This window comes from Bos taurus, chromosome 28 (assembly GCF_002263795.3).
Source record: "Bos taurus isolate L1 Dominette 01449 registration number 42190680 breed Hereford chromosome 28, ARS-UCD2.0, whole genome shotgun sequence".
Lineage (NCBI taxonomy): Eukaryota > Metazoa > Chordata > Mammalia > Artiodactyla > Bovidae > Bos > Bos taurus.
The window spans coordinates 16,696,333-16,719,906 of NC_037355.1; the positions used below are offsets into that span (position 1 = coordinate 16,696,333).

A 23,574-nucleotide genomic window follows, 5' to 3' on the forward strand; every position below is an offset into this window, starting at 1 on the left:
TACCAGACCACCTGACCTGCCTCCTGAGAAATCTGTATACAGGTCAAGAAGCAACAGTTAGAACTGGGCATGGAACAACAGACTGGTTCCAAATTGGAAAGGCGTATGTTGAGGCTGTATACTGTCACCCTGCTTATTTAACTTATATGCAGAGTACATCATGTGAAATGCAGGGCTGTATGAAGCACAAGCTGGAATCAAGATTGCTGGGAGAAATATCAATAACCTTATAAATGCAGATGACACCACCCTTATGGCAGAAAGCGAAGAACTAAAGAGCCTCTTGATGAAAGTGAAAGAGGAGAGTGAAAAGGTTGGCTTAAAACTCAACATTCAGAAAACTAAGATCATGGCATTTGGTCCCATCACTTCATGGCAAATAGATGGAGAAACAGTGACAAACTTTATTTTTTGGGCTCCAAAATCACTGCAAAAGGTGACCCAGCCATGAAATTAAAAGACGCTTGCTCCTTGGAAGAAAAGCTATGACCAACCTAGACAGCATATGAAAAAGCAGAGATAACTTTGCTGACAAAGGTCTGTCTAGTCAAAGCTAAGGTTTTTCCAGTAGTCATGTATGGATGTGAAAGTTGGACTATAAAGCTGAGTGCTAAAGAATTGATGCTTTTGAACTGTGGTGTTGGAGAAGACTCTTGAGAGTCCCTTGGACTGCAAGGAGATCCAAGCTGTACATCCTAAAGGAAATCAGTCCTGAATATTCATTGGAAGAAATGATGCTGAAGCTGAAGCTCCAATTCTTTGGCCACCTGGTGTGAAGAACTGACTCACTGAAAAAAGACCTTGATGCTGGGAAAGACTGAAGGCAGGAGGAGAAGGGGATGACAGAAGATGAGATGGTTGGATGGCATCACCGACTCAATGGACATGAGTTTGAGCAAGCTCCGGGAGTTGGTGATGGACAGGGCGGCCTGGCATGCTGCAGTCCATGGGGTCGCAAAGAGTTGGACACAACTGAGCGACTGAACTGAACTGAATCAGGCTATAACCTGTTGCTACTTTCCTAGTTACCAAATTTTCTACAGTGCATATGTATCACCTCTTTGTGGTAAACTGAGATAATATTGATTTGCCATAAAATTCACCCTTTTAAAGTGTGTAATTTGGAGGTTTTTATTATATTCTCAAAGTTGTACAGCTCTTCCCACTATTTAATTTTAGAACATTTTCATCACCCCCAAAAGACACCTTGTGCCAATTAGTAGACATTCTCATTCCCTCCCCACTCCAGCTCTGGAAAACAGGAATTTACTTCCTGTCACAATGGATTTTCCTACTCTGGACATTTCTTATAAATGGAACCATACAATATATGGCTTTCTGTGTCTGTCTTCTATTCAGCATCATGTTTTCAAGTTCATTCATGTGCTAGTACTTCATTCCTTTTTGGGACTGAATAATATTCTTAGATGTATTAATTCTCTAATGGAAAATCTATTTTAGCTTTTAAAAAAGGTAATGATTACATACGTATAACTTTGAGTTGTTTTTTTTTTTAATTATTGGCGGCACTGGGTCTTAATTGTACCGCACAGTATCTTTGTTGCTGCATGTGGGATCTTTAGTTGCAGCATGTAGAATCTAGTTCCCTGACCAGGGATCGAACCCGGGCCCCCTGCATCGGGAGTGCAGTCTTAACCACCAGACCACCAGAGAAGTCCTACTTTTGGTTGTTAATTCTACCAAAAATACCCTGGTACACTCCGATCATAATAAAAAATGATTTTTGGTGATGCATAAATTGTTTTTCAAAATCATGCATTTAAAAATCACAGTGAGCCTGTTAAACCTGTTTTTTTCTGACTCAAGCTCTCAACTAAAAAGAACACAGGAATATAAATGATATCTTGCTGAACATCAGACACAGAAATTGAACCCAAAGAGACAGCTGTGGGTAACCAGGACCAATGCATACAATTCTATCTTAGAAGATGAAAAATTCTTGGCTTTAAAATTCTGAATGTTCAAAGGAACACTTACGGTAACTGAAATGAGTAATTTTTAGAAACTAAGCATGTAAACTATTCTGTGGCAATCAATTGTAGTTATTTTAATTTGTATAGATGTAGCATAACTGAGCTTTATACTCATTAAGAAAAAGAAGTTCCAAATTGCTTGTATGCATGTTGTATATTTGTGTACCTGCAAATCACAAACATACAAATACTGATGCACACTCAATGCATGAATTTAATGTTCTAATCTCTACTTGTATAGGCAAATCCTACATATTTTCAGTCACAAGGGATATAGCTCAATCAAAGCTGACTGCAGCTAGGTTATATTAAGTAAGGGTAATTCATCAAACTGTACACTTGTAATCTGTACACATTTCTCTATGCATGTTATACTTTAATACACCTTTTTTAAAGTTAAAAAAAAATAAAGCAACAGAAGACTCTACACATTGTTTTCACATTGGAGGGCCTGTAGTCCTCATCTGGGTGAGCCTTAGCTAAGGGCTGGAGGAAGCTTTGTCAAGAATTAATAATTAAAATATTGCTCAAGTCTTTAAAGAGACATCAAATGCTCATTTGAGAAAGCTAGCATCAGTCTGCAGACTAGAAGTGCTTAAAAACCCATCCTGATAGAGAAGAAATCTCTACAGTCCTCTGTCATGAGTTGTTCATTCAAAGTGCTCTCTAAAGATGTCACTTGGGTTAGCATCTGTACTGCCAGAGAGATCACCTGCTGCAACACCTTCAGAGATGATGACAGTCAAACAATTGCATTTAATCATTTACGAGACTATGTCAGTTAGGATTAGCTTATGCTCTCATTCAGGCAAATGAAGAAAATAGTTTTTTTCCACCAGCCGCCCCACCACCCCCCAAACCAGGATTCTTAACAAAGTTAGACCATAAAATGCAAAAATGCTAGTGGACAAAAAACTATAAAAATGTCTCATTTTTATTAAAGGTTATTGACTGCCAGCAATGTGTAGATTCTAGCTAGTATTCAATGTTTTCAGGACATGTTCGTGTACCCTCCAACTCTTGGTGGGAATTATGACATGAAAGATTGTACATTTATTAAAAGCAGGATGAAGCACTGTTTGTGGGAGTGGAAGATGGTATCATTATTTTGGATAATGATAATTTTTGGATAATGACTCAGAAGACTTTAAAATGTCCATAACATTCATTCGATTATGAGACTTTATTCCTAGAAAAATATTTAGGATTACAGTAAGATTCCATTAAAGGAGTGCTCATCATATTACTGTGGAAACAAAATATTGGAAACAATTTTAGAAATCTGACCACAAGGGAGGAATTTTTAAAAAGCGTCCACATACCGGAAAAGTATAGAGTAGTTAAAAATGTAAAATTATAGGAGTACATTTATTGTTATAGTTAGAGGCTCATGAGTAGCACCATTCCTTAAAAATTATGTACCTAAATATAAAGAGAAATATTTGGGATATAGATACATTAAAATATTGATGTCATTAGGATTAGAATTTTCTTTTTTCTTATCTACACATCCCATCTTTTCAGTAATGAACATGTTTGTTATTTTATAACAAAGACGTTTTACAAAAATGTGAGGGTGGGGAGGTAGGAAAATGAAGGACTACAATATTTATGTGTGTGGGAATACACTCTCTTGTTCCATTATGTGAAATTAGTGTCTATTCTTTACTTTCTCTGTGTGTATTGTAAAAGCTGTATGTGACATGCCTTTCATATGGTAGGAAACAGCCTTACTGCTCGCAGCACCTGTCTTTCCATTCTAAGCAGCCATCCCACTGATCAACAGTATCATCTTGGGGCTTCCGGTCATTCAGCTCTCTTGACTTCTGTCAAAAGAACTAACATCTCAATAGATGCAAACACACAAACACACAGCCACTAAGCCTAGAACAATGCAGCAGAGCTACGCCGGCTGCACGCTAGGTGTAGGAACAAGCCCATGGGAAAATCTCCTTCTGTTCTCTTTCCAGATCAAGTCATGAGACTTTGAGAGATATCCGTTCTCATGTCAGAAGACAGTCCCTGGTCCACTTCAAATAAACCAATTTTTAAAAAATCTAGAATCTGAAATATTCCAAAGGTTTACTGTTGATTTTTGTTTGATACACACAAAGGGAAACAATTTCCCTTCCTTGAAGCCTCTTTCCAGGAGCCTTAATGATTGGCTGCCAAATTTAGCCTTGGCTCCATCTCCACCATGTCTATTATTCCTCCATGCTATTGATGTGAGGCCAAATCTCATCCCTATTTAAAGCGCCCAAGAGCAGATGTCTTGATGAAATGGGGGTGGTGGTGAATCTATATTGAAAAGAGCCAGGAAAACATGCTATAATGAATGGAAGCACACAGTTTCATGACTTAAGGTATTAAAAGTACACTCTCAGGAAAGAACCAATAGACTTAATCACATGATATGAAAAATCAAAGGCAGAAGAGGGAATTGTAGAGAAGGCAGTCAAGAAATCAGCTGCTTTTTAGAATGACTGGGGGAACTTGTTTTGTTTCAAATACTGCTGCCTGCACAAGAATGTCCTTGGCAGCACTGCTCGTAATAGCCAACATCTGGAAACAAACCACTGACACTACAATGGATAAAGAAATAATAAATTGAAGTCTATTCACACAATGGAATATTATACAGTGCTAAAAAGGGATGAAACACAGCTGTATACAATTATAATGAATCTTACAAACATAATATCGAAAGAGGCCAGACACAAAAGAGATTTCATTTGTATAAAAGTTGACAATCAGGGAAAACTAATCCATGGCACTGGAAGTCAAGACAGTGGTTGCCTCAATTAGACAGTGACTGAATAGGGGCTTAAGATGGGATTTTGGGTGCTGCTAAGTGGAAACAGTGTCAGACTTTATTTTTTGGGGCTCCAAAATCACTGCAGATGAAATTACACTTACACTTACTCCTTGGAAGGAAAGTTATGACCAACCTAGATAGCATATTGAAAAGCAGAGACATTACTTTGCCAACAAAGGTCCATCTAGTCAAGGCTATGGTTTTTCCTGTGGTCATGTATGGATGTGAGAGTTGGACTGTGAGGAAAGCTGAGCACGAAAGTATTGATGTTTTTGAACTGTGGTGTTGGAGAAGACTCTTGAGAGTCCCTTGGACTGCAAGGAGATCCAACAGGTCCATTCTAAAGGAGATCAGTCCTGGGTGTTCTTTGGAAGGACTGATGCTAAAGCTGAAACTCCAAAACTTTGGCCACCTCATGGGAAGAGTTGACTCATTGGAAGACTCTGATGCTGGGAGGGTTTGGGGGCAGGAGGAGAAGGGGACGACAGAGGATGAGATGGCTGGATGGCATCACCGACTCGATGGACATGAGTTTGGTTGAACTCCGGGAGTTGGTGATGGAGAGGGAGGCCTGGCGTGCTGCGATTCATGGGGTCGCAAAGAGTTGGACACGACTGAGCCACTGAACTGAACTGAAGGTTGTGTTTCCATATGTAGGTCCTGGTTAGGTTAGATTGGGGTGTGTGTTTAGTTTGTGATAATTCTTTAAGTTATATAGTTATGATTCATGTATTTTTGTTTAAACAAGATACAGTTCAATAAAAAAAGTTTAAAACTCAGATTTCTGGGCCCTAACATAAATAACTAAGACTACAGGTCATAAAATTCCTGGGAGTATTCAATATATAGCAAAGGTTGAGAATCACTGGACCAGATGATCTACATCTAACAGTGTGCCAGTCTCTTCTAGCCCATGAACCAACTGTTAAATTCTCAGGACTTTTGCAAGCCTGTTAAAATAGGGTCAGTACTGAATATTAGTTATATAAAGTTTCAATTAAAGAAATTATATTAAAACAAAGGTAACTAAATACTCAAAACTTACCACTTTGTATTTATTCTACTATATTTTACTATTCTCTGTATTTTGAAGTTTGTTATTGTTGCTCAGTCCCTAAGTCATGTTAGACTCTTTGTGACCCCATGGACTGCAGCATGCCAGGCTGCCCTGTCCTTCACAATCCCCCAGAGTTTGCGCAAACTCACGTCCATTAAGTCAGTGATGCCAGCCAACCATCTCATCCTCTGTTGCTCACTTCTCCTCTTGCCCTCAATTTTTCCCAGCAACAGGGTCTTTTCCAATGAGTCAGCTTTTTGCATCAGGTGGCCAAAGTATATTTTGAGGTTATTTATTCCAGTTTTATCTGTATAATGGAAATACTATATAACCATGTGCTACTGTGGGCCTCCCCACTGGTTTAGCAGTAAAGAATTCGCCTGAGATGCAAGAGATGTGGGTTCAATCCCTGGATCAGAAAGATCCCCTGGAGAAGGATATGGCAACCCACTCCAGTATTCTTGCCCGGGAAAGCCCATGGACAGATGAGCCTGGCGGGCTATGATCCATGGAGTCACAAAAGGGTTGACATGACTTAGTAACTAAACAACAAGAATGTGCCATCTCTTTCCAACTCCACACTCGGTCACAACGGTGGTTTCAAATGGGCCATGGTGGAAGCAGTTACACCAGTGAAACCGGCAACCACTCCCCATCAGGTCTTGCTCTATTTTTCTGTCATCTTGACTTAAGAACATGACTTTAAAATGTTAATAATGAAGATTAAACTTAAAAGAGTGTAATGTGTGTAGCAAATATCCTTACAGTATTTAAAAGCTCTTATTTGGCTCAGCAAAGAAATCATTCATATCTTTGATGAATGAATACAGCCTGACATATGCCTTTGTTACTTCACTTTTGTCTTCCTCACATAAAGAAAAATATTGGGCAACATTTATATGGGAATTGCACTCATCAACTGTACCACAGGTAGACCATGGACAGATGAGTTCTCAAAACCAGTATTTTGTGAGACCCAATTAGCTAAACGGAGTTTACAACAAAGACTATTTTCTATTATTATTTATAAATAGTATGCTACACCCATTCTTTATGTCAGTAAAATTTATAATCAACTTATGTTTGCACATAAATGCATTCTTTTTCTCTTCCAGAGTGCAGGTTGATTTACCAGCACAAACCTTTCACGTTTAAGATTCTATGACTCTATATAATTTAAGAAAGAAGAAAGCAAAATAAGATGGGAGCCTCCAAAGAAGGCATTTCAGCATAAGATAATGACTATACTTTACAGAGTACAGTATATTTCCCAACTTAAAATATGATCCTCAGACCAGTAGCACTGGCATCAATGAGGTACCCCCTGGGAAACGCATAATCTTAGGCCTCACTCTAGAACTTCTGAATCACAATCTGCATTTTATCAAGATGCCCAGGTGACTTTTATGCATATTAAATTTTGGGAAGCATCACTTTAAAAATAAACTCCCTGCTATGAATGGAAACTCACATAACTGGTTTGAGACTCATAGCAACCTAGCCATTGGTGATCTCTAAGCAGCTCATACCAAATGAAGGATAGCACTGCGGAAAACACCTAATAGCTAGCCCTACACTTGAAGAGTGAAGAACAGGGAATCCTGGTGTGCTACAGTCCACGGGGTCACAAAGAGTCTGACATGACTTAAGTGACTCAACAACAAACCTGAAGAGGACATACATCTTGCAACACACATTTGTCCAACACTGAAAAGGGAAACTGAGCCACTAGGAAACTAAAGGCTATTCTAGGCCACTTGGATGATTCATTTCAAAAAAGGGGGGAAAAGTACGAGAAAAAAAATCTTATCAGGAGCTTTCCTCCGTATATGTAATAAGAAATGTTGCCAAAGACTTGGATCCAAAAACCGAAAACAGGGCAGCAAGTGCCACATGACAAAGTGTGGCAGCTGGAGAGGGGAGTGTGATGAAACATTTCCCAGAGATGTAATTTAGGCCACGGTAGCTATCAGTGCTGAGGGTGAAAGGGGGAAATTGCAGTGCTTATGTTTTTCCCATCAGCATATCAGTTAGCAACCCACGACAGAGAGAAAAGATGGTCAATGTCCAGGAAGGATTCAATACTAGAGTTAATTGAAATGATGGGAGGAAAGTCTCACTTGTTTTGAAATTGAAGGCAAAAATGTTCAACTGGCAACACTGTTCTCTGAAAATATTTTAGTTATTTGGCTGAAAACACAGTAGCTGCTTTGAGATGCAAAGGTCTACGGGGAAAACACCTTAGCTAACAAGTGTCTGAAAGGGCATGAGAGCCAGGTATCTCCCAGAGGAGCTTGCTATTACTTTGAAGCAGAAACTGAAGCAATAAAGTAATTCATGCAAACCTCCACAACCCTAGAGTGTGAAGAAGACAAATGTAATTGTGACCAGGCTACTGGTACTCAGGGACACAGCTGGGCCCGTTTTCACCCAAGAAACAAGGTCACTATAATCATCCCTTGTAGGGTCAGACCTCAGATGACTCCAGAACATTTAGCAGCAAAATGATATGGATGCCCTGATGTGTTATAACATTTTCCTTGACATACTTTAGCAAGGCTAAGAAGAAAACTCACCCTTGTTGAATACCTACTGTTTTTTGTGTGTGTTTTAATCATTTATTTGCTTGGTCTTAGTTGTGGCATGTGGGATCTATAGTTGCAGCCTATGAACTCTTCAGTTGCAGCACGTGAAATCTAGTTCCCTGACCAGGGATCGAACTGGTAGACTCTGCCCTGGGGGAGCACAGAGTCTTAGCCATTGGACCATCCAGGAAGACCCCCTAATATCTGTTTTACGTGTGTGATTTCACAGCATTCTCATAATCCTGATGGAGGTGATATTGTCTCCATTTTACAGATGAGCAAAATGAGCTCCAAAGAAATATGTCACCCATGTCACATGATTAATAAAAAGCCAGAAATCCAGACAAAATTAAAAATCTCCACAGTTGATGAAAACAGGCATCTCAACAAAAACAGCTTGAAAGGGATCGGAGTATGGGGTAGTTAAGTTTCGAATACGAGGAAAGACTGGTCTGTATTGATGTCCAAGAAGATAGGAAAGGTCTCTCCTAGGACCCACCGTATCTTTACACTGCTGGAATCCCCTTGTAACCCATTTCTGGATGTATGTTAGGTTTCAGATATACTTCAAACTTGATAGCTGCAATTTTGGCTAAGTTGGAGGCTTCAGAAGGTGTGCCATGTTTCAGCTCAGTTCATAAAAGAACTGAGCCCTGGACTGGGCTTTGGAAACCTGGGTTCAGCCCCAGCTGCGTCATTTATGAACTAGAAGAGTGGGTGAGCTGCACTGCTTCTCTGGATGGTAGATTGTTTCTCACCTATGTGAGGCTGGATTAAGGATCCTTAAGAACCTCTCTAGGTCCAGGATTCAACCCTCCATGACTCAACTGTTTACTAGTGTGACTTCCATCAAAATATATTAGAGATGCCCTGAAGAATTAACAATCTGTACAGACAACACTGCTGTGTGGTTCAAGTTACCAAATACAAAACAAGACACATAAAATTAAAAAAAAAAAAAAAAACCTACAAGAATAATTACTTCTTTAACAATCTGCAAGAATAACCTGGAATTGAATATTTTAAAGTGCTTCCCCCCCATTATATACTTAAATCAAATATATATTCAAATTCTTAGATCTCAGTACAAATCCAAGCTCTACTTCCAATTAGTTCTTTGACTTAATATACCTGAGTTTCCTTTTGCTTCTATAAAATTGGAATTTATAAAGAATATCATCTGTAATGCAATCAAGTGTCTGGCATCTAGAAACAGCATGATGTAAGTACTGGTTGTTGTTATTCCGGCAGTCATTAGGGGTCCGGACTAGGTTGGGTGACAGACAGTTCAAAGGAAATTTCTCCACGGAGGGATCGAGCCTGAGATTGTAACCCCATTAGCACTGGGTACTTGCCATTAACCTGTGTCTATGCAATAAATAACGTCAGGTGCAGAGAGGAGAAATACAATCACACTTGTGGACCTGCAGGCATCCATCTGGTTTCCTTCTTTGTAAAACTTTCTAATTCATCCTTAGTTGATGAAACCATATCGGACATGTTGATGTGCTTGATGGGACAGCTGCTGGCAGTATCTGAGGGCAGGAGTGTCCTGGGACATCAAAGAGTGGCTGTCATACTCACATTTTAGTGTCTTCATTTGCCCATTTCTCAGTTTCTGTCCAATGTGTATGAGGAACAAAAGATTCTAGGAGGAGGTGACTTCACTTTGTTTATAAATTCCAGCCTCCCCCGCTTCCCCCCCAAAATAAACCCTAAACAATTTTTATTCTGACATATCAATAACCTGTCTATACACATCCCATCTGTTTGGGTGACTGCCTCTTGCCTTTCCAGGCAAAGCTCTCCTTTTCTCCTCCCCTCCCCCGTGAATCACACACTCCCACCCCCTTCCCCTTTCTATATACACCTCACTTTTTGTGACTTATCTTTCCTTCCCTCTCCAAATTTTGTTTCGGTGTCGAGAGGTTGGTGGGGAGCCTGGATAGAGAAAAGAAGATGAACACAAGAACCAGATTCAAATAATCTGAACTCTTTGAACCCTATTAGGTGAAGCCAGAGTAAGGCCTTCAAAGAATGAGACTGAACTGCCTGTTTTCTAAAAGGAAAAAGGAAGACCAATAAGAAGAGTAAAGAAAAAAAATTCCTGTTTTCTACAGGTACATTTCTTGAGAGAAAAACAGCAGAATTTCATGTATTTCCAGGAGTGTTTTGAGAGAGGTCAAGCATAGTAACCAAAGCCTCTAAAGTTCAAAAAAGCAAACAAATGGTTGCTAATTAAATTACTCTTAGAGATACCATACTCATTCTAAGGCCTTTTTTGGTGCTAACATTATATGATTCAGAGTATAATTTTACTCTTTAAGCAATTATAGGTTTATAGTTGTTATATGGATAATTTACAACATACCATTGTCACAGCTAAGCAAATATCAGTTGATAATGAGGTCTTAACCTGTAATGGGATCTTCCCAGTCTAATGGAGCTATTATGATCTATTTTGTAATGATACATTATATAACAACTTTTATCGGACAAAGCTGTTATAGGACAGCTTATAATAATCCTTTAAACACTTAAAAGTATCTTTTAACTAATTAAGCTTTTAGGGTTATTAGCTTGGGTTGGGGGTATCAGTACATTAAAAAAGAAGATACAGTAAAGTTTTCTTTGGTAATTTATTCCCATTTTACTTTTTATTATCCCTTTATATAATACTCTCTGAGAAGGATTAACAACTTACACATTATTCTACAAAAAGTAAGGGTGGAGGAAGAAAGAGGGGAAAAGAGAAGGTTGTCAACCCTGGCAAAAACGGAAAACGTCCTGTTTAACCTTTAAATATTGGCTGTTTTCAGGACTTACATTGGTATTTATTTACTAGGTATCGAAATCTATCTATGTGACACATTTCAGACAAACTGAGGTTGCAGAAGGAATCCAGTACTCTTAAGCACCAGGTCATGCTGTAATGCTTTCTTCGTGATGCTGTGAAGACTCAGACAGCTTACAATTTTGTTTCAATGCTTTTCAAGCAATAACACCTCAAGTTTGAGATACTGTAATTTAGCAGTTCTAGATGAATGCATAATCTCTCCCTCTTGGTTTGAAATTCTACACTCTGTCTTTCTCTAAACTCTTACCCTTTTATTATCTATCTAGACAAAAATGTGCTTGGAAAAATTTTCCCATCCATACATGGAATTGCAAAGTAGTCCCACAGGATAGAAAACGGTGAATTTGTGAATGTACTATTGACCCTCAGTTCAGGGCATGCATTATCTTGATTTATTTTCTCACTTTTCCTGCATGAATGTTTAATATCTTGTCTTTTAAAATCTATTTGTAAGATCCTTAAAACCGGAGACCCCCATAGTAAAAATCTTAAATTTTTGACAGGGCCATGCCATAAAGTACACACGAATATTTAATATTTTGCTGTTTTACTTAAAGAGAATCTAATTTATTCTTTTGTAACACCTTTGTCATTGAATTTTACTACATAAGCTGTAATTACCAAGTTATCTTAGGCAAGTCACTTAAACTTCCTTGGTCCCAGTTTCTCTATTGAACAAGATTTTTCCAACTAGAGAATTTAGGTTTTGGATTAAGACAGAACTTTAAAAAATATAATTTCTTCCAGTTACTAGGAACTGAATCTATTACCTGACCTCTCTGAACTTTCAATTCCTCACCTTGTCCTCTGGAGACCAAGAGAAGTGTTACACCTCACAGGAATTTTTTTTTTTTTTGCAGAATGAGAACGTAAGTGTAAGGAATGCAGCATATTACCTGAATTTTGGTTCAAGCTCAAAAATATCAGTCCTTTATTGTATCAATTTTCTTTCTGCTCTAGAGTGCTAAGATTAGGACAGATGTAAAATTGCAATGATTGAGCATGCAAATACCCTGTATCTTCAGCTATTCCTGGCACGACTTGGATCCCCAACGTGAAAGAGAAAAGTCTTATAAAGAACAAACTGATTCAAGGCCCATTTTAGTGCTATTTTTACTCACAGAGTAAATAAAATAATTTTAATAATCATGGAAATTGTGATATTCATAACTGAGTCAATAAAAAAAAAATGACAAAGACAAATCATTCTAAGACAAATGACCAAGTAAGTTGTTCTGAAATGCATGCTCAGAATCAGATAGACTATGTCAGCAATCTATGGTCACGGGTTTGCACAGACACTGACCTGGCTTGCTGGAAGTGAAGAACAGAACACCCTGCTCACAGCTGGACTTACCTACACAAAAGAGAGAAGTGCCTTATAAAGTATTGCTCTGTAATACTTGCTTGCTTGGAGCACATGGGGCGCCACTGACATTTTTAACATGCATTGTTTTCCTCTCCACCCCACCCACCAAAGAGCAGAACCTGCTTTATTTTTTCCAAGTGTCAGTGTTAAAATGGCATTTCTTGGGGCCATATACATTCTGAAATAGCTAGGTGAACTTTTTGTAGCATTTCTGAAAATATATTTCTGAGCATTTGGGAATGATACCAAAAAAAAAAAAAAAGCAGTTAGCCACAAAACCATGAACAGAAACAAGGAAAACCTTACAGGGATTTTACAATACAGAAGGAAGAGAAATGGATCTACTATTCCTCCAAAATAGCATTTTTAGGCTGTATTATCATAAGTAAAAGTCCAAGTGACTCTGGGTTTTTTTTTTTTTTTTTTTTCTATTTGATTGCATTTGTATAGTTAATAAGCTATGTTGTTGTCCCAACATCAAACTGCCCGTGTTTCTGTTTCTACCTCTGTAACCACACACAACCCTATGTACTTAAAGTCACACTACTTTCTACATTTGGTTGGACAACAATATGCAAGCTTAGAATACTGTGATTTCATTGCTTCCTAATGATTTTTCAAAGTCTTCCACACTGTGAAGAACAAGTTAAATTCCTTTCCCACTAACAAGTCCACATGTGATCCAAGAATCTCAGAGAAAACTTACTTGAATAATAATTTGCTGCCTACTCCACCTGTGGAATGGTATGCAGACATTATTTATATCGAAAAGAGCTTGTGCTTCTCTTTCAGCAAACAGTGACTCTCTCGGGCGTCCACAGTTACCAGAAATGAAATATAATTTCAAATTTCTGAAGAGTGTTTTAAAACAAACTTATCAGCGTTTTGTTAAAAAGCCTAGCTGTTTGCTGAAATCAAACACAGCCTATTGGCTATTTATATCTGCTGATAGTGAGAACACAGTTATACAGAGATGAAAACTACTGGTAACATACTTTTGCAGTTTAGAGGGGATATGCTGTACAGTGTAAATACGCAGCACTGCTCCCGTGGGTGCTGGGGGAGCCCCAAACGAGTGAAACCTCTAGCTGAGCATCTGGCTGGGGTTCAACAAAGCTTCGGGAACAGCACAGGCTGGGGAGGGGGAGTTCAAAGTCAAAGAGCTTCTCCTCTTCCTAGGTCTGAGCGCCTTTGTGTGTATATTAATCTTCATGCATTCCCCCCACCCCCCAGCAAATGTGTACAGTCAGCTAGAAAGGCACAGCTTGTGTGCTGACGTGCAAAGCCAAGTCAAAACCCTGCGCTTGGCACTCCCTTCTAACTTTCTGGCTTGTCCAAGTCTAAATATTGACACTGCTCCTCAGTTGAGATGTTTGATACTGCTGAGGGTAGCAACGGCAGAACTAACAGCAGGATCAAATGATACATTCTTACATCGTTGAGCCTTCCTTCCACTTCTTTTTTTGTAGAGGGGGTTGGATTCCCTTGTCTGCACATCTTCCTCCCACCCCACCCTTCCACCCCCACCCTGTTTTTCTCCCCAAAACCTGAGCACGCAGAGACTAGGTAAGGTGTTTTGCAAGCCCCTCATGGCAGCTCCTACTGTTGTCACAGCAACTCACAACAGACTCCACAGACACCGGGCCGGGGTGGGGAGCGCCAAACTGTGGGCTGACCGGTCAACTCTCTTGGGGTGCAAGCGCCAAAGGGGCTAGTGTCCCCCCCTGTGCAGTTCCTCTGGCTCCCCACCACCTTCCAAGGAAAAGAGCCTTGTGGTCGGCGCGGCGCGTCCCCCACCCCCTCCCTGGCGCAGCCCTCCTTCTAAGGGTGCCCTGTTGTGCATTTTCTCAGCTCTAAGTTAGGGGTGCGGCTGTGCAGGCGCTCCTAGGAATCTCTTCTGCTGGCCTCTGATGGGAGGGTTCCCGGCCTCGCAGAGAAGGCGAGGGCGGCTCCCAGAGCAGCTCGGTCCCACGACTCTTGCTCGGGACGCGGCCGGCCGCGTGGCGCGGCCCGGGGCCCCCATAGGCCACCCGCCGGGGCCGGGGCGGGGTGGGGTGGGGGGGGCTCCGCGGCGGCTGCTCGGAGAAGTTGCACAGCATAGCGCACTCACGACACAGAACCTACCCTGAAGCCGAGCGAGACGCGAGCTCTCTCCGCCTTCAAGGGCTGGGGGAGCTGGGGTGGGGGGTGGTCCCCGCCACTCAGCAGCAGCCACGACTGCGCGCGGTCGCGGGTGTGCCGGGCCCCTGCGCGCGGCGCGCCGCCCGCCGCCCAACTTTGCACAAAGGCAGCATGGCTCTGCCTCGCCTCTTGGGCTCGCCCCGCGCCGCGGCGGCAGCTCTTCCCGGTGCCGGGCCGGAGGGGCTCGCCCCTTTCCGTCCCCCAGCCCTCCCCCTTTCCTCCCGCCCCCGCCCGGCTCCCAGGCTGGCCGGCCGGGCGGAATGGAGAGCGCTCGGCACCCAGCTCCGCCGCGGTGGCGACCGCCGCTTGCTCTGTGACGTTAGCAGCCTTCGCGGCTATTTATATCCGCACGATTGGATTTCATTCATGAAACCCGGGCCTGGTGTGTCTGTGCGCTAGGGTGCGGGTTGCAAAGGTGCCTTAGTTTTTACGCAGACCCTGGGGGTGGGGTGGGGGTGGGGTGGGGGCGGGCTCGGAGGCTGCCTGCAGGGGGCTAACGTGTGCCGAGCCTGGGAGACCCCAGCCCTGTTTGCTAGTGGCCGGGAAGGGAGGGGCAGGGCGAGCTGTAGCCTCCCTCGCCCCCGCCCTCCCCACGTCCTCTGTCCCCAGCACCCCACCCATTCGCATACAACTGCTGGCCCTTTGTCCCAGGCTCTGGAAAAGTAAGTTGGGCCACTAACCGGCTGGGCAGCATGGCTCTCTTCCCCCCAGGAGCTGACCGGCCGCGGACTCCAAGGGAGGACATTGGCTTTTGTTTCAAAACGGAGCCCAGCTGCTGACTAAGAGCTGCGTTAGCCCAGCCTCCTCCTCCCCTGGGCGTTGCACGTGCTGCCCGGCTCGACTCTGGGTTACCTTCCTCTGTGACTTGGCTCGTGGGGTCCCTGCAAGGGACGTAAGGACGCACCGGCTGCCCCCGACCCGAGTAAGGAGGAGATTTACAACCTTTTATAAATGGCTGGGTGAGGAAGTGAAATTGACTTCTGACCGCTTGTGGGTTGTCAGAATTCTTGGATACCCTGCTGAACTCCTCCTTACTCTTCCAGGCTGTGAGCTCTGAGGACGGACCAGAGGCAGTTTTCATGCATGCACATAAAAGATGTCTGTTTCCTACAGAATGTCAGGTAATCTGTGAAGCTCTAAGAAGGTGACAATGAACGCAACCAACCCGGTGCTGGTCCCCAAGGCACTTTCTTTTCAGCCAGCTATTAAAATTAGTATGTTTTACACCATCTCATTCCCATCCTCGCAATTAGGGGCAAAGGTATTGATGTGTTCAGCTAAGGTTAAAGGGTTTATTCATTTGTGCTGTGATGTGCTCAGTCGTGTCAGACTCTTTGCTACCCCATGGACTGTAGCCAGCCAGGCTCCTCTGTCCTTGGAATTTTTCAGGCAAGAATACTGGAGTGGGTTGCCATTTCCTACTCCAGGGGAATTTCCTGACCCAGGGATCGAACCTGAATCTCTTGCGTTTCCTATGTTTCCTGTGTCTCCTGCATTGGCAGGCGGATTCTTTAGCACTGTGTCACCTGGGAAGCCCTCATTCATTTGATAAACCTTTATTGAGGAGGCTATCTGTGTCCTAAGGGCTGGGGATACAAAGATGGCAACAATGTGTCCTTAGTCCTCAGGGAGTTCTCAGGTAATGGATTTGCAGAGCTGGGAAAGAAGGACCCATATTCTACTGCAAAGACTGTCTCTGTGTTGTCCCTCAAGAAACAGAACATCAAAAAGATGATAAATGCAAACACACTTCTACCTCAGTTTCCTCCAAGAAACCATAGGCTCCCCAGATGAGTTTTACTACACTGGATGTTCCTACTCTTCCCCATTTGTTTATATTGCCTTTGGAGACCAAGTCTTGCCTGGTGCTCTCTGAATTCCCCAGAGACCCCAGAATATAGTGACATTCAATGTTTTTACAAGGAAAGGTATTAAGGGCAACCTTCTTTTTTAAGCCATCCTCACTGAAGTGTCTTTGAAAATAGAATTATTAGTCTCTAATCTTTAATACCCAGAAGAGAGGACAATGAAAAGTCAGATTATGGGGGTCTACTCTAAGAACCTCAAGACAGACACATGAGGGGGTGATCATTTACTTGGCACAAAACAGACTTTGCTTAGTCTATATAAAAGTGACTCTATTTTGAAAGGTTGAATCAATATACCTTTTTTTTTCAGTAACATATTTCTTGGGAAAATTTAATTAACCCTGCTCACTCCTAGCAATCGCTCCTCTTTAGTGCAAGCCATTTCTCATCAGACTGCAATGGGAGATGAGAAATAGTGTAGAAACTCAAAAGAAATAGGAATCAACATGTATTATGGCCTTTACATCTGGCAGGCAATGGGCTAGGCCAGGTTTCAAACACATTTTCTCAATTAAGCCTCACACTAGTTGATGAGGTAGATACCCTTATTAACATAACCATTTTAAAGATGATGAAACTGAGGCACATAGAAGTAGTTTTCTGAAATTTTGACAGTTGCATTTGCACCTCGGTCAGATTATGCTAAGGCATTATTATATCACTAACTGGCCTTTTGACATCCTGCTTTTTCTTAATTTCTTTCATTTCCTCAGTTATGAATTAAAAAGTTAAACGCCATCTTTAAGCAGCAGGTCAGTCAGTCAGTTCAGTCACTCAGTTGTATGCAACTCTTTGTGATCCCATGCATCAGGGTCTTTTCAAATGAGTCAGGTATTTGCATCAGGTGGCCAAAATATTGGAGTTTCAGCTTCAACATCAGTCCTTCCAATGAATATTCAGGACTGATCTCCTTTAGGATGGACTGGTTGGATCTCCTTGCAGTCCAAGGGACTCTCAAGAGTCTTCTCCAACACCACAGGTCAAAAGCATCAATTCTTCGGCACTCAGCTTTCTTTATCCAACTCTCACATGACTACTGGAAAAACCATAGCCTTGACTAGATTGACATTTGCTGGCAAAGTAATGTCTCTGCTTTTTAATATGCTGTTTGCTGCTGCTGCTGCTGCTAAGTCACTTCAGTCGTGTCCGACTCTGTGCGACCCCATAGACGGCAGCCCATCAGGCTCCTCTGTCCCTGGGATTCTATAGGCAAGAATACTGGAGTGGTTGCCATTTCCTTCTCCAAGGCATGAAACTAAAAAGTGAAAGTGAAGTCACTCAGTCGTGTCCGACTCTTAGCGACCCTATGGACTGCAGCCTACCAGGCTCTTCTGTCCATGGGATTTTCCAGGCAAGAGTACTGGAGTGGGGTGCCATTGCCTTCTCCGAATATGCTGTCTAGGTTAGTCATAACTTTTCTTCCAAAGAGTAAGCGTCTTTAAATTTCACGGCTGCAGTCACCATCTGCAGTGCTTTTGGAGCCCCCTGCAAAATAAAGTCTCTTATTGTTTCCATTGTTTCCCCATCTATTTGCCATGAAGTGATGGGACCAGATTATATGATCTTCATTTTCTGAATGTTGAGCTTTAAGCCAGCTTTTTCACTCTCCTCTTTCACTTTCATCAAGAGGCTTTTTAGTTCCTCTTCACTTTCTGCCATAAGGGTGGTGTCATCTGCATATCTGAGGTTATTGATATTTCTCCCACCCTCTTGATTCCAGCCTGTGCTTCACCCAGCCCAGCATTTCTCATGATGTACTCCGCATATAAGTTAAATCAGCAGGGTGACAATATATAGCCTTGACCTACTCCTTTCCCTATCTGGAACTAGTCTGTTGTTCCATGTCCAGTTCTAACTGTTGCTTCCTGACCTGCATACAGATTTCCCAATAGGCAGGTTAGATGGTCTGGTATTCCCATCTCTTTTCCACAGACTTTTCCACAGTTGGTGGTGATCCACACAATCAAAGGCTTTGGTCAATAAAGCAGAAATAGATGTTTTTCTGGAACTCTTGCTTTTTCGATAATCCAACGCATGTTGGCAATTTGATCTCTGGTTCTTCTGCCTTTTCTAGAACCAGCTTGAACATCTGGACGTTCATGGTTCACGTACTGCTACAGCCTGGCTTGGAGAATTTGGAGCATTACTTTACTAGCCTATGAGATGAGTGCAATTGTGCAGTAGTTTGAGCATTCTTTGTCATTGCCTTTCTTTGGGATTGGAATGAAAACTGACCTTTTCCAGTAAAAATTGGTACTTAAGTATAATTAAACGAACACTATGTCTTTAAACATTCAGGTTTGTACTGCACAAAAGTGGTATAAAAACTTTTGACTACCTTTTATGGTAATTATCTGCCAAAGTCACAGCATTAAAAAAATTCTCACAGTCAAGATACAGAGATGTTTCATATCATAGAACAGCATCATGCTAAGTCTTGGTATTTGCATCCTTTCACCAACCACTAATCTGTTATCCATGTCTAGAATTTTGTCATTTTGAGGCTTGTATTAATGAAAGCATACAGTAGATAATGTTTTGAGATTGAATTATTTTTTACTAGGCAGAATGCTCTTGAGATTCATCCGGGGTGTAGCATATATCAGTACTTCATTTTAATGCTGAGTAAATTTCTGTTGGCTAGATATACCAGAATTTGTTATCTGTTTTCCTGTTAAAGGACTTTTTGAGTAGCTTCAGTTTTGCCCGTAAGAGTAATGCTTCTATAAACATGGTTTTGTAGGTATTTGTGTGAACTTAAGTTTTTATTTCTTTGGGATGAATGCCCAAGAATGCCATTGCTGGGTCATATGCTAAAAAACTGTCAAACTGTGTTCCAGAGTGCCTGTACCATTTTATGTTCCCACTGGTAATATATGAGGGAGAAGGCAATGGCACCCCACTCCAGTACTCTTGCCTGGAAAATCCCATGGATGGAGGGGCCTGGTAGGCTGCAGTCCATGGGGTCACTAGGAGTCGGAACGACTGAGCAACTTCCCTTTCACTTTTCACTTTTATGCATTGGAGAAGGAAATGGCAACCCACTCCAGTGTTCTTGCCTGGAGAATCCCAGGGACAAAGGAGCCTAGTGGGCTGCCGTCTGTGGGGTTGCACAGAGTCGGACACAACTGAAGCGACTTAGCAGCAGCAGCAGCAGTAATGTATAAGAAATCTACTTCCTCCATGTTCTCATCACTATTTGGTATTATTGCTCTTAAAAAAATTTCATTTGTTCAATAGCTTTTTCCGGACAAATTATGGTGGTTTTAATCTGGATTTCCCTAATGACTAATGATACTGAAGAACTGACTCATTGAAAAAGACCCTGAAGCTGGGAAAGACTGAAGGCAGGAGGAGAGGGGACGATAGAGGATGAGATGGTTGGATGGCATCACGGACTCGATGGACATGAGTTTGAGCAAGCTCCGGGAGTTGGTGGTGGACAGGGAGGCCTGGCGTGCTGCAGTCCATGGGGTCGCAAACAGTAGGATAGGACTGAGCGACTGAACTGAATGATACTGAACCTCCTCTCATGTGCCATTATATCTTTTTTGCGGAAATATCTGTTCATCTCTTTGGCCTACTTTATAATTGGATTTTTTAAACTACTGAATTCTGAGAGGTTTTTTTTTTTCCCCCAAAAGTATATTCTGGGATCACAGAACTTTCAAACTGCAAAATAAATACTCCTTCAAGGTAACACCATTTTCAATCCAGCCACTAGCATCCAACATTTCTACTGCCATTCGTTTTAGAGAATCTTCTCAGGTATTTACATTAAGTATTCTGAAGTACTTACATAAAACTCCTTTAGAGAGGGTCTTTCTCTATTATTTAATAAACCTACTCCTCATCTGTCGGTAACCGACCCGCAGAACCTGGCTGTCACGTGGCCACTGCCGAACTAGTTCAGGCCCCGCCTCCGTGCAGGCGCAGAGGCCACTTCCGGCGATCTGAGCCAGGGATGCAGCTAAGACTGCAAGAAGCTTGAGCGAGGCTTGGTTTGTGCGGACCATTCATCGCCTTCTTGGATGCAGAATGGGGTGTTGTACTTGGCTGTTTAAAGGATGTCATCCTGGATGGCAAGTTCCAGGTGTTAGGCAGCAAATTTCATGGACAAGCACTACCAGTGTTTGAAGACATGCACCTATTTTAAGGAGTTTGGTAGAAAAGTGTTTGGTAGAAAGATAATGAAAAACAGTTGCCCGAGCATATTCCCAGAGTTAACAGGGGAACAGCCAACAACTTTGCGGTACTTTACAGATCAGGTGGCTGGAGATGTAGTAAGGGGGTATGCTGGCTTTTGAAGAAATGCATCTGGACTAGAGAACTAAGTAAGGCCCGTGGGCACTGGACTTAAGCATTGGCTTAGGGATGACTTTATCCAAATTGTCTTGCACGCTGGCTTTCCGGAACGACCACGGCTATGGCTCTCACCTCCAGGCAGTGGGGTCAGTCTTGACGGAGCAGGCAGGAGGCTGTGTGCCTCTCCAGCGAATGGTGGCAGAAAGGAAAGACAGACCCTGTTTGGGGCTCTTTATTAGTGGGGAAGTAAATGACCTGACCCTCCGAAGACCCTTTGTTTCTCCTGAAACTTGTATTCTGGATCTCTAGTACTTCCACCGGAGTAGGTGTTTCTCCCAGATGTCAGACTGCTCTGGGACCTGACGCTGTTCAGCATTCCATCCGGGGCCCCCTCCTCATTTCTCTTGGCTTTGATATCCACATGGAATAACCTTGCATCAGGAACCCGTTTCCCCAGTACCACAGGCAGGCTTTGCCCGAATCACTTTCAGTTGGGTAACGAGAAGACCCTTTAGCCTCAGGAGGCCAGCTGTATGAAGTTTTGACTAATTGGGAATTGATGTCAGCTGTGAATCATACCTGCTCTTATGGTCTTTAAAGTTCCTATTTTCTAGAGAAATCCAAGTTAGTCTTGGCTGTGGGAATCAACTAAAGGAAATGTTCTTTACCTGAAAGCTACAAGTGTAAATTAACTCCCAGTCTTGAGTTTGTAGTCTGGTTATCGCTGTTGACCTTGATGCGGTTTCTAGTGGATCCCGTCTTGGCATTTCCTTTGTTACCCATTTAAAGATAGAAGCCTTAAATACAGTGTGCTTTTAGTTGTCAGTTCTCTGAAGGTGGAAATTTTTTTGCACTAGAGTTCCTTTTGTGACTGGGCAACAGTGGATATAGGCCCTGCGTTGGAAATAGACAAAGAAGTATTCTTTGCCTAGAGCATGTTAAATGTATTTGTGCAGGTTTGCATAAAATCCTTTCTCTGGGGATTCCTTCATTAGGTTTTGTTGGTGGGTCAGGTTTGTAGAAAACGTGATTTTTGTGAGCTCCGCAATTGTTGCTACATTTATCTTCTTGTCACAGTCTCTCTTACCAAGATGACTGTTCACCGGTCTAGCTCAGCATCTGTGAGAGGAGGTAGCAGACAGCTTTTATGGGCCTCTGTCTGGCTTTGTTTAGTACAGAGCTGCTAATTGTGAAACATGTATATCACATCTCTAGAAAGAAGAAAAACAGTCTAATGCACATTATTTTTGATTAAAAAAAATGGAAATCTGTATTGGGGAAAAATATGCATGTGAAATGGACATTTGTTTAAAAGAAGCTATGTTCCTCATATTACAAAAGGTATTAGTATCAGGCTTCAATTTTACCTGATTACAAGTAAATGACAAGATTTATATGTTGTGGCATTTTTAAGGCTATCTTGCCTGACCAACTGTGTCATGCCAAAAATACAAAACTGTTTCTCTTCATGACATGAGTTAAAAAAAAAAGAAAAACAAAAACCTCAAACCAAAACACATTAAGGGGAGAGTAGAGCAGGGAAAGAGTAGGACATGGAATTGTATTTTTCCCATCCCACTAACTGGTCCTATAATTCTGTGTTAGTCCCTATTGCATTTCAAATTTCCATGTGTAAAATGAAGATGAGAATAATAACTTTCTAAAGAGTTGTTGAGACTAAATGAAATAACGTCTGTGGAAAATGTCTTGTAAAATGTGAAACTCTCTACACACTGGTAAGTGTAAAATGACTCATCCTGAAGCCATTTAAAAATCCTATGCAGCACAGGGCATCCTTGCATTTGGGAGTACAAAGATCAGTCATATAGGAACTGTATCATTCCCATAATTCAGCCCCCAAGGCTGACTGTAAGTATTATACAGAATAGCCTCCACCGACTTCTCTCCATAAGGCAGAAAGTTTTTGAGATTTGAGTTTTTTTGCTTTGCCAGTGACTTGTAATTGCTGCATTTCCTCCACACCCCATCCTACCTATAGAAATCTGCTAAACTACATACAGAAACTAGAAAAATAAATGGACTACACACGCACACACAAAACCGATTTCAGAAAACGAATTCTGCCTATGGTCCTGTCACATTTTTCTGCTTACTGAGCATCTCTAATATACATGTCATTTAATCTTCATGACACCGTGAGAATTATTATCTCAAATATGAGAGGTGGGAAAAGTGAAAGTGAAAGTCGCTCAGTCTTTCCAACTCTTTGTGACCCCAAGGACTATACAGTCCATGGAATTCTCCAGGCCAGAATACTGGAGTGGGTAGCCTTTCCCTTCTCCAGGGGATCTTCCCAAACCAGGGATCAAACCAGGGGCTCCTGCATTGCAGGCAGATTCTTTACCAAATAAGCTATGAGGGAAACAAGTGAAGTTTATTAGAAGGTGACTTGCTCTCTGTTAGCAGATGAGGAACCTGAATTCTAACCCAGAATGCTAATCCTGACCTTCTGACCACATGAAAGCAAATACTTTGAAATTTAGTGTATAAGTACACAAGCTGGAATCAAGATTGCCGGGAGA

At 41.9% G+C, this 23,574-nt stretch overlaps 1 protein-coding gene across 9 annotated transcripts in view; it reads right to left on the minus strand.

The window, feature by feature from the left end:
* RHOBTB1 (Rho related BTB domain containing 1) overlaps nucleotides 1–23,574 on the minus strand; it is a 141,828-nt gene that overhangs the window by 60,648 nt on the left and 57,606 nt on the right. For 3 of the 9 annotated variants that reach the window (XM_005226302.5, XM_059882577.1, XM_059882580.1), the window contains exons 1-2: nucleotides 14,802–15,026; nucleotides 12,615–12,665 (exon numbers count right to left, since the gene is read on the minus strand). The exons of 2 other annotated variants lie outside the window; for them this stretch is intronic. The gene's annotated coding sequence lies outside the window, so the exon portion shown is untranslated. 9 annotated transcript variants of the gene reach the window in all.